The 15541-nt window shown below is 36.5% G+C and overlaps 1 protein-coding gene and 1 long non-coding RNA gene across 27 annotated transcripts in view; one reads left to right on the top strand and one right to left on the bottom strand.

Annotated features, from left to right (window-relative positions):
* Positions 1 to 15541, bottom strand: part of MYT1L (myelin transcription factor 1 like) — a 730943-nt gene that overhangs the window by 676856 nt on the left and 38546 nt on the right. The gene's annotated exons all lie outside the window — the stretch shown is intronic.
* The window catches only part of LOC130456523 (uncharacterized), a 62069-nt gene continuing 57214 nt past the window's right edge, over positions 10687 to 15541 (top strand). The window contains exon 1 of the long non-coding RNA XR_008915521.1: positions 10687 to 11259. This is a non-coding gene — a long non-coding RNA (uncharacterized LOC130456523). The remainder of the gene's footprint in view (positions 11260 to 15541) is intronic.

The raw sequence follows: 15541 nt of genomic DNA, 5'->3' as shown, positions 1-15541 counted from the left end.
GCTAAACAGGGGATTTATATTTGATCCTGGATGTAATGTGGGGCCAATGGAGGTTCTTACAAATGATGAGGGTGTGTGTGCTTCTGTGTGACATGGTCAGATCAACAGAAAGTTGTAAAGGGGATTATTGCATTGGATCAAATGTGATAACATATATAAAGTGCTTTGTAACTTTTAAAGTACTACATGAATGCTAGCTATGTTGGTATTATTAATAACATTATTAATATGTTTATTATTTTGAAATATGTTATTAATATGTTTATTTGATAGAAGGCTGGACTAGATGAACCACAAAAGCTTTTCCAATTCAAATACTCTCTTATCTAAATATTAGAGTTTCAAATTGGCATTAGATAGCATAGTTGGAGTAATCATCTTCTTTCTCCTCTTCTTCCTTTTCATATCATCCTAAATATCATCATTTTAGCTTCATAATGACCCCAATATTTTACAAAGCCATTTTCATCAATAAGGCGATTATTGAACATAAAAAGTAATGAAAAACATGTTGCAAAAAAAGTATTGAATGGCCCTGATATCAAAAGGAATTAAGTATCTGATTTTTATAAAATTAACTTTTTGATATCATTAATTTCACATCCCCCACTATTCTCTATCTTATTCCTCTCTTTCACCATTCCAGAGAATTATTCCTTATTATAAAACTTGAATAAAGGAAAGAAAAAAAATCTCAAATCTGAAAACCATTAAAAAAAAAACTCAGATGTTCTATACATTTGGTAAAAAAAAATCACTCATCTATGTGTCAGGTAGTGTGCTAAGGTTTGCAGATAGAAGGAAAAGCAAAAATAATTCATATTCTTGAGGAGTTCACATTCTAATCATGGGGTCATCATGAAAGTAAACACATATCTAAAAATATAGACAAAAAGACTGAGACATTATTGGAGGAGAAAGCACCTGAAATTAAAAGGACTGGAAAGGCCTTATCCATTAGGTGGGATTTGAGTTGAGTCTTGAAAGAAGCTAAGAGACAAATCTCAGGAGGGAATGGTTTCCAGGCAAGGGAGATAGACATTGCAAAAGTACACAGATGAGAAATGGAGTGTGGTGGGTAAGGAAATCCAAGTTGTCCAATTTACTGGATCATAGTGTATATGGAGGAAAAGTAAGTGTATTGACTGTGAATGTAGAAAAAAGAGTAGTTTATTAAGAGTTTTAAATGCCAGACAAAGGATGGAGGTAATAGGAAACCAATGGAGTTTATAGAATAGAGAAAAGATCTGATCAAACCTTCTGCTTTAGGAAACTCACTTTGGTAGCTGAGAGAATTAGATTGGAATGGGCAGATATTTGAGGAAGGAAAAATTCTTTAGAAGGCTACTGGGATTGTCTAGGTGAGAGAGGTGATGAAACCCTGTATTAAATTTGTGGCTGTGTGAGAGAAAAGAGAAAATTCATAGAAAAGGTATTGTGAAGCAGAAAGAGTGATAGCAAAGAGTTCAGGATGACAATGATGTTTTGAATCTAAATGACTAAGGAGAGCATGGCTCCCTTAATAGTAAAAGTGAATTTTGGAAGAGGGTAAGGCTCTAGGAAGGGAAGATTATGAATTTAGTTTTGAGCATGTCAAGTTGAAGATGTTTACAAGACTCCTAGTTCAAGATGTCTAAAATGCAAATGGTGATGTGTGATTATATCTGAAGAGAAATTAGAGCTAAACCTTGAGATTTGAGAACCATATGCAAAGAGATGATAATTAAACTCATGGGAACTGATGAGATCAAATGATGGTGAAGGAAAAGAGAAGAGGGCCCACGATGGAGCTTCAGGTAACACCCAAAATTAATGAGTGTGACCTGGATGAAGATCGACCAAAGGAGACTGGGAAATAAGACAAATAGAATAAAAATAAGTATATAAAGTACCAGGAAAGAACAATGTCATACAGATGGAGAGAGGAGAGAATATGTAGGAGGAAAAAAGGATTAATGGTGTCAAAAATAAAAAGTAGATTATTAGAAATAAAAACTAAGAAAAGGACACAATATGTGTCTATTAAGAGATCATTGGTAATTCTGGTGAAGCTGAATGATGAGGTTGGAAGCTAAACCAAGCTAAATAATTGTCTGATTAGGGAAAACAATGAAAATAATGAAACAATTTTTTTTTGAAAAAAAGAGTCAGAGAGAACTGAATAAACCCTGTGTAGATAGCTTTCTCAAGGAATTTAGCAGACGTGAAAAAAGACACAGGACATAGCTAATGAATTTAAGTAACATTTTCTTCTTAAGGAAGGAGAAACCTGATCATCTTTGTAGGCAGAAGAGAAAGATCCAATAAATGAAGAAAGGTGTGGGGATAATGGTGGAGGCCATGTACTACTAAAAACAGCATCCACCCACCCCCCTACACATATAATACAAGATGAAATGAAGTTTGTTCATGATAGAAACACTTGTTGACTTTGGAACAGTAGAATTGGGGGAGAGATCTGAAATGAGACTTTGGGAAGGAGGGGTTGGTATGCTATGTCCCACACTCTAATTCTCTATTTCTACAAAGGAATGAAAGAAGTCCCTTCACTGTTCTCTGCTGCCCAACATGACATTCTAATTTTTAGTAGCTGGTTTCCATTATTTTGTTGTTGTTTTCCATTTACTACATAGATAGTTATAGCTCTATATATTTAGATTGATAAAGATGCTAGAGATATAGATAGGTATAGAAACAAGAAAGATATATGTATGTATGTATGTATGTATGTATGTATATGTGTATGTATATATACCCGGTTTCTTGGTTCTGCTAACTTTACTTTGCACCTGTTCATATAAGTTTTCCAATGATTCTCTATATTCATCACATTTCTCCATTCTAATAGAACACTAATATTATTTTTCACAACTAATATTTAGTCATCCCAAAATGGATGGGCATATACTTTATTTTCAAATCATTCTACAAAAAGTGCTGCTACATATTCTTTGGTGCTTGGGAATCATCTCTTTTTTTTCAATGCCTATTTGGAGTAGCTATCTGGCAGTGGCATTTCTTGCACAAACTGCAGGAATATTTTTGTTTCTTTGTATAATTTCTGACTGATTTTCAGAATGGTTAGACCAATATATCCCTCCACTATAAATGTATTTGTTTGCCTGTGCATGTGTCTTTTCTATCACTTAATCAATACCTTCTCACAGTTGTCTCTCTTAAAGTAACCTAGCACATTTTTTATCTCTTGTCTAGGTCAAGAAGGGTGATCATTAGGGGTTACCCATGATCAATTTAATGAATACCTCAAACAATGTTATTACATGGCCTAATTCTTTGGTTAAAGGCATCTACCTAAAGCACCACCTCCCCATGGAGAGTGTAAATATTCTATATTTTCTTTCCCAATGGGAGATAGATGATTGTTGATTGGTTTCCAAGGACTTTCAAGATATTGACTGAATGGTATTCAGGAGGATGGACTCTTTCCATAGTAGTCATCCTTTCTACTGACCTATCAAGGAGGTATAGTTCATTCTCCACCTTCCCTTCCTTTTGTTTTCTTCAAATGATCCTCTTCAGAAGACAGATCAATATTGCATAGTAGAGTAGGCCTGCATTCTGAGGTGGATAGAAAACTTGTATTACCCTAGATTTCTCATTTTGACTCCTAAACTAATAATGATTATCTTGAGGCAGGGACCCATGGGAATTCCATGCATGTGTGTTCATGTGGCATGAGAGGAGGAACCCTGAGAATGGATTTTCCTAGCCACATAAAAGGGGGTTTCCTGATACCGTAGTAATTAGAATTACTAATTCATAAAAAAAATGTTTATAAGCCCTTGTGTAGAAGGAAGGAGTACGTGTGTGTGTGTGTTTATTTTCTAGATGGCACTGTCATGGAATCAATGGAATCATGGAATCAATCTTTAACAGGAGATGCTATATTCCCCAGATAGTTACCTAAGGGAAGAAATCAACACCTTCCTTCTCCCCAAGAGTTTGAGAATTCAGGTAGTATCAAAACTTTCTGGGAAAAGTTCTTTTCACTTTTTTAAGTTCATATTGGTTTGGAGAAGCTTGTGGAACCTTTTAAAAAGGTTTTTTTAAATTCATATAAATGCCAAATTTCTGTTAGAATGAAAGTCAAGTTGAATTCTTCCTGATTCATTTCTCCTGAAATACTTCTACACATACCTTCTCCAGATTATAAACACTGTTCCAAAGAAAGAAGGGAATTTCTTGATACTGTGTGCTTCTTAGAAAATAAAGTTTCCCACAACATGCATGAAGGAGAATTAAAAGGGTCTTGAAACCAAGGGAAGTAAAAGCTTTATATCGTGTTACCTTTCAATGCTTTGAGTCTAATACTGGAGGTCTTATGGGAGGGGCATTTCTTATATGGCAGTTTGAAAAGTTTGGTTTTTTTTCTGTGGGAATCCTAAATCTTAGTATGTCACTGTTAGTTTTGGGAGGGTGCTATAAGGTCCTCCAAAGGAAAGGAGGGACCCATCAAAAGTTAGAAGCCCCAATATCAGTTGGACTGAAGTTCAGTTTCTTCTTCAGGTGGGCTTATGGGCTCAGTGTATCATAACTTCTGTATCTGTTTATATGTTCCTGTGAATCCTTTGCATTTATATTTATGTAAATGTATGTGTGTATTTATAAATAAACAACATGGAAATATAATATAATAAGATATAAAATATATTTATAATCATATATTTTATGTGGCATATAAAGGCAATTCTAATACATAGTACTTCTTGAGTGCCTGTATGGGATCTGAGATTCTCCTTTTCATATTTGGGGAAATTTCACCATAATTTGAATGTAAACTATATTTAAATATTTTTTTCTGAATAACCCCATGTGGGAGCATCAAACCAAAGAGGAAGAATGACCTAGTATTCCAAGACTGTAGGCAGTCATATTTAGCCCAGAATCTTCGGGGGCTTGGAAGCTAGAGCCTGGTTTAAATTTGCAGACAAATACTGAAAAGCTGCAGGGTAAATGGGAGGGTATGTGACTATGGGGAAGAGATATTAAAAAGGAAGTTTGTGTGTGTGTGTGTGTGTGTGTGTGTGCGCGGGCGCGCACATGCATAGGCACACTCATGTGTGTGCTCCAGAAGTGGTGAGAAGAGACACAAGGGTCTGTTTCCCCACTGAAAAACATAACATTCTTCTTTCTCTTTCAAATGCCTGTTATTCTCTTTGTATATCATGCTTGTGGAAGTCTGTGTCAAGGCAGAGGCAGGATGGAGAAGCAGTGGCAACAGATTCATGGCAGAGACAGTTTCCCCAAAGGCAATGAGGAGAACACGAGTCCAGCTTAACAGCTATGGGAGGCAGAAGTCCCTATATCATCAGTGAGATTAGATGTCAAGGGTATTGTATTGCTTTTGCCCAGGACAGCAGCATTAGTCCTCACTGCCTTCCAAATAGCTGAAGAGGAGAATGAGGGCAAGGATGACACACCAAGGAGGGGAAGAAAAATGTCTCTATATTTTAGGAACAGCATGCCAGATGCTAAAAGGAATGATTTTAGAATCTTATCCTTGGAGTTGAGATCGAGCAGGATTAAGGCTTTATTTCCTTCAAATGACCATTGTACTCAGGGGCAAGCTGTACCCACCAAACTGCATTGTGCCTAGGGAGCCAGAGAAAGTGAATGTGGGTCTTTCCCACAGGATGCCAACGTGTTTGGCAGGTGGCAGGATACAGAGTACAAGAACAGGGCACAGTGACATTGCTTTGGAACTGCTTGGTTTTAGGTGAGAAAGTCTGCTTTTGAGATTAGTGACGCAGAGGTCAGAAGCACAAACTAACCACATGGCTGGGATTCTGTTTGAGGATGTCAACACACAGACTCCCTCAGAGTAAGAAAATATGAAAAAGGCACATGTTGTGAGGCAAAATGTGGCAACTGCAGGGAAGTCAAGCCTACTGATGTTCCTGCCAAGGCTCTTCAACCTACTTATGGGTTGTCAATACACTAAGGGCAAAGCTATATTCAGAAAATTTGGAAGGAGAAAAGAATGGAAATTGAAGGAAGGAAGGATGTGAGAGAAGGGGAGAAAAAAGAGAAAAGAAAGAAGAAGGGAAGGGATGGAGGGGAGTAGGAAGGAAAAGGTCTATACCAGGAAAATTCTAGTTATTTTCTTATAACTTCTGAAGATATTAAAAAGGGATGATGTAGAATTAACAATGAAAAGAAAAGACAATGGAAAGTAAAAGGGAAAAATTCTAGTGCTAAGACGAATAATATTAATAACCCTTACCATTCAAAAAACAGGCAATTAGCTGAGTTTTCCTGAGTAAAATATTCAATTAGTACAATACCTCAGGCTATGAGGTGATTACTTGCCAGAGAATGAGGTCAGATATACACAATTGTCTGGTAAGAGACAATGATGCCAAATTGACAGGATTGTTTTCAGGTCACTTGACAACATTTAGAAGACAATTTGTTATCAGTAGTACCCTGTAATAATCTGGGAACTCTGACATATGCTCCAAATGATATCAGGGGTCAATGCAATGAGACCATAGTCAACCTGCTTCCTGATTATTGCTGGGGAGTTGAAGGTGGTCTGGGTGGGGGGAATGACACAACACACATTACAGAGTATTTTATCAAAGAGAGCTAACCCAGGGAGGGGCTAACTGTTCAGAAAGTGATCAGGAGCTGAAGAAATTTGGATTCTTCAAAAAAAGTATTTGTCAACTGTGGCTTACTTAAACCATTAAAACAAAAAGTATGTCTTAGCAAAACCTTGGTTTAAGTATTTGAATAAAACTGTGGAGAGGCAGGATTTTACTCAATATGAAAAATGGTTCATAATTGATGGTGGCTCCCAATAATGGAAATTTAAAAAAATACACAGAACAAATTTTGCACATTTTGATTTATTTTAAAATAAAAGATTTTCTTGTTTTATATATGAATGGCTACTTTGCCACTGTCTAGAAATTGCACAATATGTAAATGGATATGCCACCGAGCTGTATGCAGGAAAATATCCCATTTTTATATCTAAAAACCAATTATTTATTAAGTATCTTCTATTTATTTATATATCAAATATTATGATAGATAAAGCAGAAATGTCATATGAGGAAATATGGAGAAAATACAGAATTTGGTTATTGGCCTCAAAGAGCTTATCATTAATTAGGAGAGACAGAGTTAGTATGCATGTAATCTATAAGAGAGGGTCTATGCTATATATAATATGCTAAATGGTCTGATTTACTGGAAGCAAGCTCATATATGGTGGACAGAACTATGGACTCTGAATAAGGGAGAGAGAAAAGCAAATTCCAACTGAAACATTTACTAGCTGTATATCCTTGGGCAAGTCATTTAGCCTCTTTTTGCCTCATTTTCCTCAACCGTAAAATATGAATAATAGAAGATGCTTTGCAGGATAGTTGTGAGGACCAAATGAGATAATATTAGTAAAGTGTTTAGCACAATGCCTCACACATAGTAGGCATGATACAAATGTAATTATTATGATGATGATATTCTGTATAATAGGGATAATAATAATAGTAGTCATCTCACAGAATTACTGAAGGAACCATTAAAGATTATGTATATATATATATGTATATATATAATTCTAAACCTTTATGCAGGGTTCTTACCTTGAAATCTTATTATTCATTTATAAAAATATATTGCAATGACTGTATTTTAATATAATTGATTTCCTTTGTATTTCTCTGCACTTTATTTTTATATATTTAAAAACATTATTCTGAGACGGTGTCTGTTAACTTCACTGTACTGCCAGAGGGGTCTAGGACACACAATAAAAGGCTAAGACCAACAATCTTAAGATGATATAGAAATCTTCATTATCATTATTATTATCCCCATGATAGTATGAATTGAGAGAAAATAGAAGTCGGAGTCATTAGGAAATGTTTCTTTGAAAAGGTATGATGTGGATTGAGAAATAAAGAATGATTATGATTTGGATTTTTTTAAAAAAGAGGAAATAAGGAAGACCACAAAAGGTAAGGGATTCCAGACAAAGAACAGAGGTTTGATTGATTGGAAAGCTTCATATTGAAGAGTGGTTGGAAATAATGTTGAACAGATAGAATGGAACCAGATTATGGAATACTGTGGAAGCCAATTAAGAAGAGGTCAGAATGCAATAGACAGTAGGGAAAGTCTCAGTCCTTGAGTAAGGGAATAACAAGATGACAGAAATATCTTATTAACTGAGTAATAGGGAGACCGGATTGGAATTTGAAGAGAGGCTGGAGCCAGGAAGATGAGCAAGGAGACCCTTGCAGTCCGCACTTACATATCAATCTCTTGAGAATTTCAATTATGTCAGGAAAGCTGGGCTAATGATGTAGGGGCACCACTCAATTATCTGCTTGTGGATTATCTATAACTACATTTTAACCACTGGTTGGCATTTTAAAACTTTAAAGTATTAGAAAAATTCTAGTTATTATTTCTATTATTTTATTATTCCCACAGTCACCCAATACCTTTCGAGGCTTCCTGCCTCCACTGTCAACTTGCATGTAACTAAAGAATAGAAATTAACTTTAACTTAGATTCTACAGTTCAGATTTGTATGGGCTCTAGATATCATTTTGTACAACTATTTATTTTTCATTTTAGGGAACTCAGACTCATAGGTTAAATGACTTGTCAAATAGAACAATTAGGTTATTAAGTACTCATCGTGTGTCAGTGGGACAGTTAGGTGGCACAATGGATAAAGCTTTGGCTTTGGAGCAAATTTGACCTCAGATGCTTACTAGCTCTGTGATTCTAGCCAAGTCACTTGACCTTATTTGTCTCAGTTTTCTCAAGTGTGAAATGGACTGGAGAAGGAAATGGTGAACCATTCTAGTATCTTTGTAAAAAAAACTCAAAATGGCATCATGAAGAGTCAGACATGATTGAAAAAAGACTGAATGACACCACCACCATGTGTCAAGCAGTGTAGTAGATGCTGGGGATTCAAAGACAAAAATGAAGCCCTCTGGGTCCTCGGGGAACTTACAATCTCTCAAAGGAAACAAAAATTATCTATTTATCTAAATGAGTATGATTTGGGGGGATGAGGTAGAAGCTATAGTAATAGTTGGGGTCAGGAACAGTCTCATGTTAGAGGTGGCATTTGAAATGATCTTTGAAGAAAGTTATAGATTTTGAGATGCACAGATAAAGAAGGAGAACATTCTAGGCATAGGAAGTCAGTGTAAAAGCACAGAAACCAGAGATGGAATGCTATGTTTGAGGAACAGTAAACAAGGTCCAAGATCAAAGTAGTAGATCTCTTTACATTCTTCTAGTTCTAAGATTAGCCTATGCAAAACTAACTGAAGTATATCCTGCTTTCCTTACAAAAAAAGAAGACAGACCAAGAGATGGGAGGTCCTGGGTTCAAATCTTGCCTCAGATACTTCCCAGATGGGTGACCCTGGGCAAGTCACTTAACCCCATTGCCTAGACCTTACCACTCTTCTTCCTTGGACCCAATACACAGTATTGATTCCAAGATGGGAGGTAAGGGTTTAAAAAAAAAGAAGAAACCATATTTTTTTTCTTTTCATGGTGCTTCCAGAATTGAATAGGGTAAGAGTGGGTTGATCACCTTGAGGAAAAGCATTGCTCTTCCCTTGGTCCCAAGCTGCTTTTCTATTAAAGCTCTAGCACATTCTATGGCTTTGAATCATTGGATATAACAACTGTGAAGTGTAAAAATTATTGAAGACACAAAGGGCAATGACCCAATTCAGTAGGTTTTTGCCAGTTGTGTCAAGTTACCTTAGGAATCACAATGGCAAGAAGTAACCTCCCAAAACAAAATTAGAAACATATATAAGGAAAACTAATGTGGTACCCTGGTAAGAACACTGGATCTGTATTGGCTATATCACTCATTATTCCTACTACTAATACTACTAATTATTTATAAAGTGCTCTAGAATTTTCAAATGCTTTATATATTTAAACTCATCAGTTCATCACAACAATCCTTTGAAGGAAGTACTATTGTTATTTCCATTTTATAGAAGAGAAAACTGATTCAGACAAAGGTGAAGTGATGGGGTCCCACAAATAGGTCTGAGACAGAATTTGAAGAGAGTTCTTCCTAACTTCAGGTCCCATACTCTATGCAGTTATCTCTTCTGTAAGCTTCTCTACCTCTTCATGGAAGGAAGCTGTGATGCAAGGGGATGAAAGTGGGCTATCAGTCATTTGAACATCCACAGAGGGACTATACTGAACTGCCAAAATCTATGGGTTTCAGATCTGTTTTGTTGTGCAGGAAAGTCATGGGCTGAAGTATGTTTGTGGGTTTTCTCTTGTGCGTCCTCTTTGGGGATTATATGCTGTTCATGTTTACAGTGCCTTCCTTGCTTCAAAGATTGCAAGCCAACTCCCACATTCATAGACAACAGAGACTGGGACATTGGAATTGAAGATAGGGGATTAATTGACATAGGTCTAACTTATTTCTTATATAAGTTTGGGAAAATAATTAAACTTCCCTGATACTTAGTTGTTGGTTTTTTAATTTGTAAAGAGGGGAAATAAGATTATGTAATATCTAAGTTCATTTTCTACCCCAAATCTATCAACCCATGATCTTAAAAGGAGGTAGATAGGTCACATAAAGAGAGCAAAGAATAAAATTTAGGCAGAGTGCCAGACTGGTGCCCAAGAAAAGTTAAAGAATCAACCTCACAGATGAAAGATTTATCAATGGATTTTGTCAATAGATGAAAAACTGGATATATTACAATGTAAACTGAGTGAGTTCAAATCTGGTTTCAGAAATTTACTACGTGTGTCACCATAGGTAAATTATTTAATTATGTTAGCCTTAGTTTCCTCATGTGTAAAATGAGCTAGAGAAGGAAATGGCAAAACATTCTAAATATCTTTGTCAAGAAAACCCCAAATGAGGTCATGAACAGTCAGACACATCTGAAAACAACTGAACAACAAAAATACCAAGTGAGGGAAGACCTTCACCAATAAGATTACAATTTTATCTAATAATCAAAATAGGAGACATCATCTGGAAATAAGGTGTATAAAATCTAACACTGATTTTAATTTAAATTTCTTTCCACTTTCAGAGGACCAAGGAATAAGAAAGACAAAACAGACTTTCTTAACATGGACAATTTTAGTATATCTAGCCTAATTATGAACACTATTGTGGAGTTAGAGGACAGATCTGGACAAAAAGCCATCAAGACCTAGATTCGAATCTTATTTTGCCACTGTATGACACCAGAATAGGTAAGTTCATCTTTCTGAGCCTTAAGTTACTCATCTGCAAAACTAGAACAATATATCTTGGACCCCACTAATCCTTTCTAGCATTAAGGAAATGCTGGAGGAATTTAGGGAAATAGAACAGTAAATTACTAATTGTTGGCATTTAGTGAACCAACCACACTGACTCCATTCTTGCAATTCTGTCCTGGAGATAGTTCAGTTCCCTTTCTATACAATTATGGGTCTATTTTAAATTCTCTCTTGTGAGAAAATTTTGTTCAATTGCAGTAACTGGGACCATACCTTGTTGCTTTATTTCAACATAGACCTGTATGGCTGGAAAGCTGAACCACTTGCATTTGCTACTTAGAGACCCTTAACTAAAGGCTTAGGTCATGCTGACCAGAAACCCACTCAGACCCAAAGATCGATTCCAGAAGTTTTCTCACAATTGTATGTTCAAGCAACTCGTGTGTCTTATTTAAAAAATGTCCCCCTGCTGATCAATCAGTTGTTTCCATGTTCCTTTAAATGTTTACAGACGCTTGGGACAGAGGGGAGGGGCATACCTCTTTTCTGAATTCAGGGAATTGCACCAAGTGACTCTTCCTCTCCCAAACTGGAAAGTCCTTAATTTTTTCTTTAATATGAAACAAAATTACATAATATTATATTGTTTCCCTTTAATTAACTGGTCCATTTGATTATTTGTTTTTACTATATAAAAGTCTGTTTCCCTCTGTATATGAGGTTCAGGCTTAAGCTAAGGACAGAGTCTGGTCTTGATTTGCTGGGTGATTGCTATGCATTGCTTAATTAAAGTGATATGTTCAGAAGATCAGTCATTTCATCTTTCACTCACTACAGTATGTTGCTCACAATATTATGTAGTTCGAATGAGATGATGATGATGCTGATAAACAATAATAAATGTCAGCCACTGATATTGGTATGGCACTTTAAGGTTTACAAAGCACTTTACCTACATTATTTCACCTAAGCCTTACAACAACCCGGTAAGGAGAGGTAGGTAAAATGATTTGCAAACTTTAAAGCATTAGATAAATTTCAGTTTATTATTAATAATTATGCCCATGACCAACCTGACTTAGTTAAAAGGAAACACTTTGTTGTTCAAAGAAACCTTCCCTTGCAGTGATATGAAAAGAAGGTAACTTCATATCATTGCTCCCCAAACAAAGGCTACCCCCGGGAGGCAAATAGGAGATGGAGACTTTTCAGAAAGAAATGAAAGAGCATGGATTCTCTAAAGGCAAGGGAAATGTACTTATTGGAAGCATGTCCTCTTGCTCTCTGATCCTGGCTGCTCTCATTTAGAGAGAAATTTCTTCATTTCTGGGCAAGATCCTAACTTGTAGCATCTAATATTTCCCCTCTGAGGGCTTCGACCATCATCTGGGGTTATGCAGAAAGGTCTTGGATGCTATCTTTCATTTCCCCCCCTCTCTTGGTATTCCAGTCTGAATGCAGGCATTTTTGTGCCTTTTCTAAAGTGTCATGGTGGGTGTAGCATGAGTTCTGGAGGAGGAGGGAGGGGCACAGGAAGAAAGGATGGCTCCTGGGAGCCAGTCAATGTTAAAGCAAGGAGATCAGCGGGGGACAAAAGTCAGAGGAGACATATCAGCCGAGCTGTTCCTGCTGCTGAGATGGCAAGTGCCTTGTGGCATGCTCTCAATCTGAAGGAACCACTTACATGTAATTTGGTTGCATAAGGGACATTCTTTACCTTTTTTATGAGCAATATTGTTAGAAGGCTGGAGCATAATCATGCCTAATACAGTGTTCACAGAGCTTGTAAACAAGCCCTTAGGAACATCCCAGACTATTCCACTTAGAGCTGGATGAACAGGAGACAAATGCAATTGCTTGCAGTCCATGAATGTCACCAGTATGCACAGAAGGTGACCGGCCCATTTGCAGATTTGCCCTTCCAAGCCCAGAGCACAATGTAGAACCAAGCAAAGGCAGTTCAAAAATCTTTTAAATGGGTTTGACAATAGAGAGCAGCTAAATGACTCAGTGGTTTGAGAGCCAGGGCCAGAGATGGGAGATCCTGGATTCAGATTTGACCTCAGACACCTCCTACCCATGAGCCCCAGGACAAGTTACTTAATACCCACTGCCTAGTCTTACTGCTCTTTGGACTTCGAACCAATATACAGAATTGATTCTAAGATGGAAGATAAGAGTTTTTAAAAAACAGTTTGGACGATAACAAAAATGTCATTATTTTTTACATTAGGAAAGCACAGTAAACAAAGCCCTAACAAGTAGGAATCCATTTTTTTTTCTTTTTTTTTCTCTTTGCCAAGGTCTGCATGTCCTATAAATACTTTCTGAATCCATAGTTTCATTTGCTGTGTTGATCTGAAGTCAGGGGTCATTTTTTAAACTGGATTGATTAAAGGGAGCTCCAAGAGAGGAACTTCTCTCAATGTAGATCATCACCCACTCTAATCTAACAAGTACCTGGAAGCACTAAATTAACTAGACTTGCCCAGAGTCCCATAGTGACTATTAGCAGCAAAGCTTAAAACCAGGTCTTCTTGAATTTTGAATTCAGGTCTTCTTGGTACCAAGTCTGTCGTCCTAACCACTAAGCAAGGTGTGACAGGAGAAAGAGAGAGAGGGGGGGGGGGAGAGAGTGACAGACAGAGAGAGAGAGAGAGAGAGAGAGAGAGAGAGAGAGTGACAGACAGAGACACAGACAGACAGACACAGATACAGAGACAGAGAGAGAAAGGAGAAAGACAGAGAGAGGGAGAGAGAGAATCAAGAGATCAACTGATCAACTGTTTGGTGCACACAAGTAGTTGAAGAATCTAATTATGTTCGTGAATTAGGGTTTCCAGTATTAATTTTGTAGCTTGCATCTTTGGTAAAACTACAACTTCAAAATGGCATCTCCAGGCAATGTGAAGGCTATTGGCTTTAGAAAAAAATTATTGCTCTATTACTTAATACCTATATAATAACACTGGGTAATTCAGGTTTCTTTCATCAGGTATCGATTTCATCATCTGTAAAATTATGGGGCTGGTCTAGTTTTCTCAGTTTACTTCCAGCTGGAGTCTTTGAGCCAACTCTCAAGGTCTCTCATAAATATTTTTCTTTTGGTTTGAACTTGTGATTTCATCAGAATGGGCAATTCCTAGTTTGGAAACTTTCTTTACCAAAGAAGATCCATAACTCACTAATAATTCATATTCATAGAAGGCTGTTTAGGATATTGAAAGATCACAACGTGACTTGTGATCATAAAGTGTAGTTTTTTTTGTTGTTGTTGGAGACAGATAAGAATGTATTAAGTGGGGCACCTATGCAGTACATTGGATAGAACATCATCAGGCTTGGAGATGGGAGAATCTGGGTTCAAATCTGTCCTCAGACAATTCCTAGCTGTGTGATCCTGGGCAAATCATTTAAAGCTGATTATCTAGTCCTTACCACAATTCTTTCTTAAAATTGATACTGTTAGAAAGTAAAGATTAGAACAAAATAATTTATTGAGCATTCACAATGTTCTAGGCAAGATACTCAGGATAAGAGGTAAGATTTGAATACTACATTGCCTCTCCTAAGTATGTTTTCTTAAAATGGAGGTTAAGTACTTTGTATTTTTTTTTAGCAACTTCCTTTCAACAAACGTGTCAGGTAAGACAGGTAGAAATAGGAATCCTTGAAGATCTAAAGTCTAGGGAAAAGAGACATACTATTATATATAGTATCTTATGAAAAAATAGATATTAGCATTCTCTTGCTTGCTTAATGTAGTCCAGACTAAGTGGAATGAGCATAGAAGAAAATAAAAGAAAGATAACTCTCCTGTGATTCTAGTAAGCCCAGTGTAGTAGAAAAATAGGACCCTGAGTAAGGAAATCTCTATTCAAGCTTTATCTGCCACTAAAGTCCTACCTGACAAAATGTAAATTACTTCTCTCTGAACCTGTGTTTCCTTCTCTGAGAAATGGAGTAGCTTCTCTATATGTCTAGAGCTATAACATTTTGTAGGCTGTCAGGAAAGGCTTCATACTAACAACTAATAATGGCTAGCATTGATACAACACTTTAAGGTTTACAAAATACTTTGCAAATATTATCTCATTTTATTTTCACAACATCTCACCTAGGATATAGATGCCACTATTGCCCCTAATTTATAATTGAGGAAACCAAGTTAGAAGAGGATAAGTGACTTGCACAGGGTGATACAATGAATAAAATCCAGATTTAAATTCATGTGTTCCTGATTCCAGTTACAGCTCTCTGTTAATTTCTTAAT

The sequence above is a fragment of the Monodelphis domestica genome, chromosome 1 (genome assembly GCF_027887165.1).
Source record: "Monodelphis domestica isolate mMonDom1 chromosome 1, mMonDom1.pri, whole genome shotgun sequence".
NCBI classification, from domain to species: domain Eukaryota; kingdom Metazoa; phylum Chordata; class Mammalia; order Didelphimorphia; family Didelphidae; genus Monodelphis; species Monodelphis domestica.
Note: the sequence above shows the minus strand (reverse complement) of the source record. Positions and strands in the feature narration are given on the sequence as shown.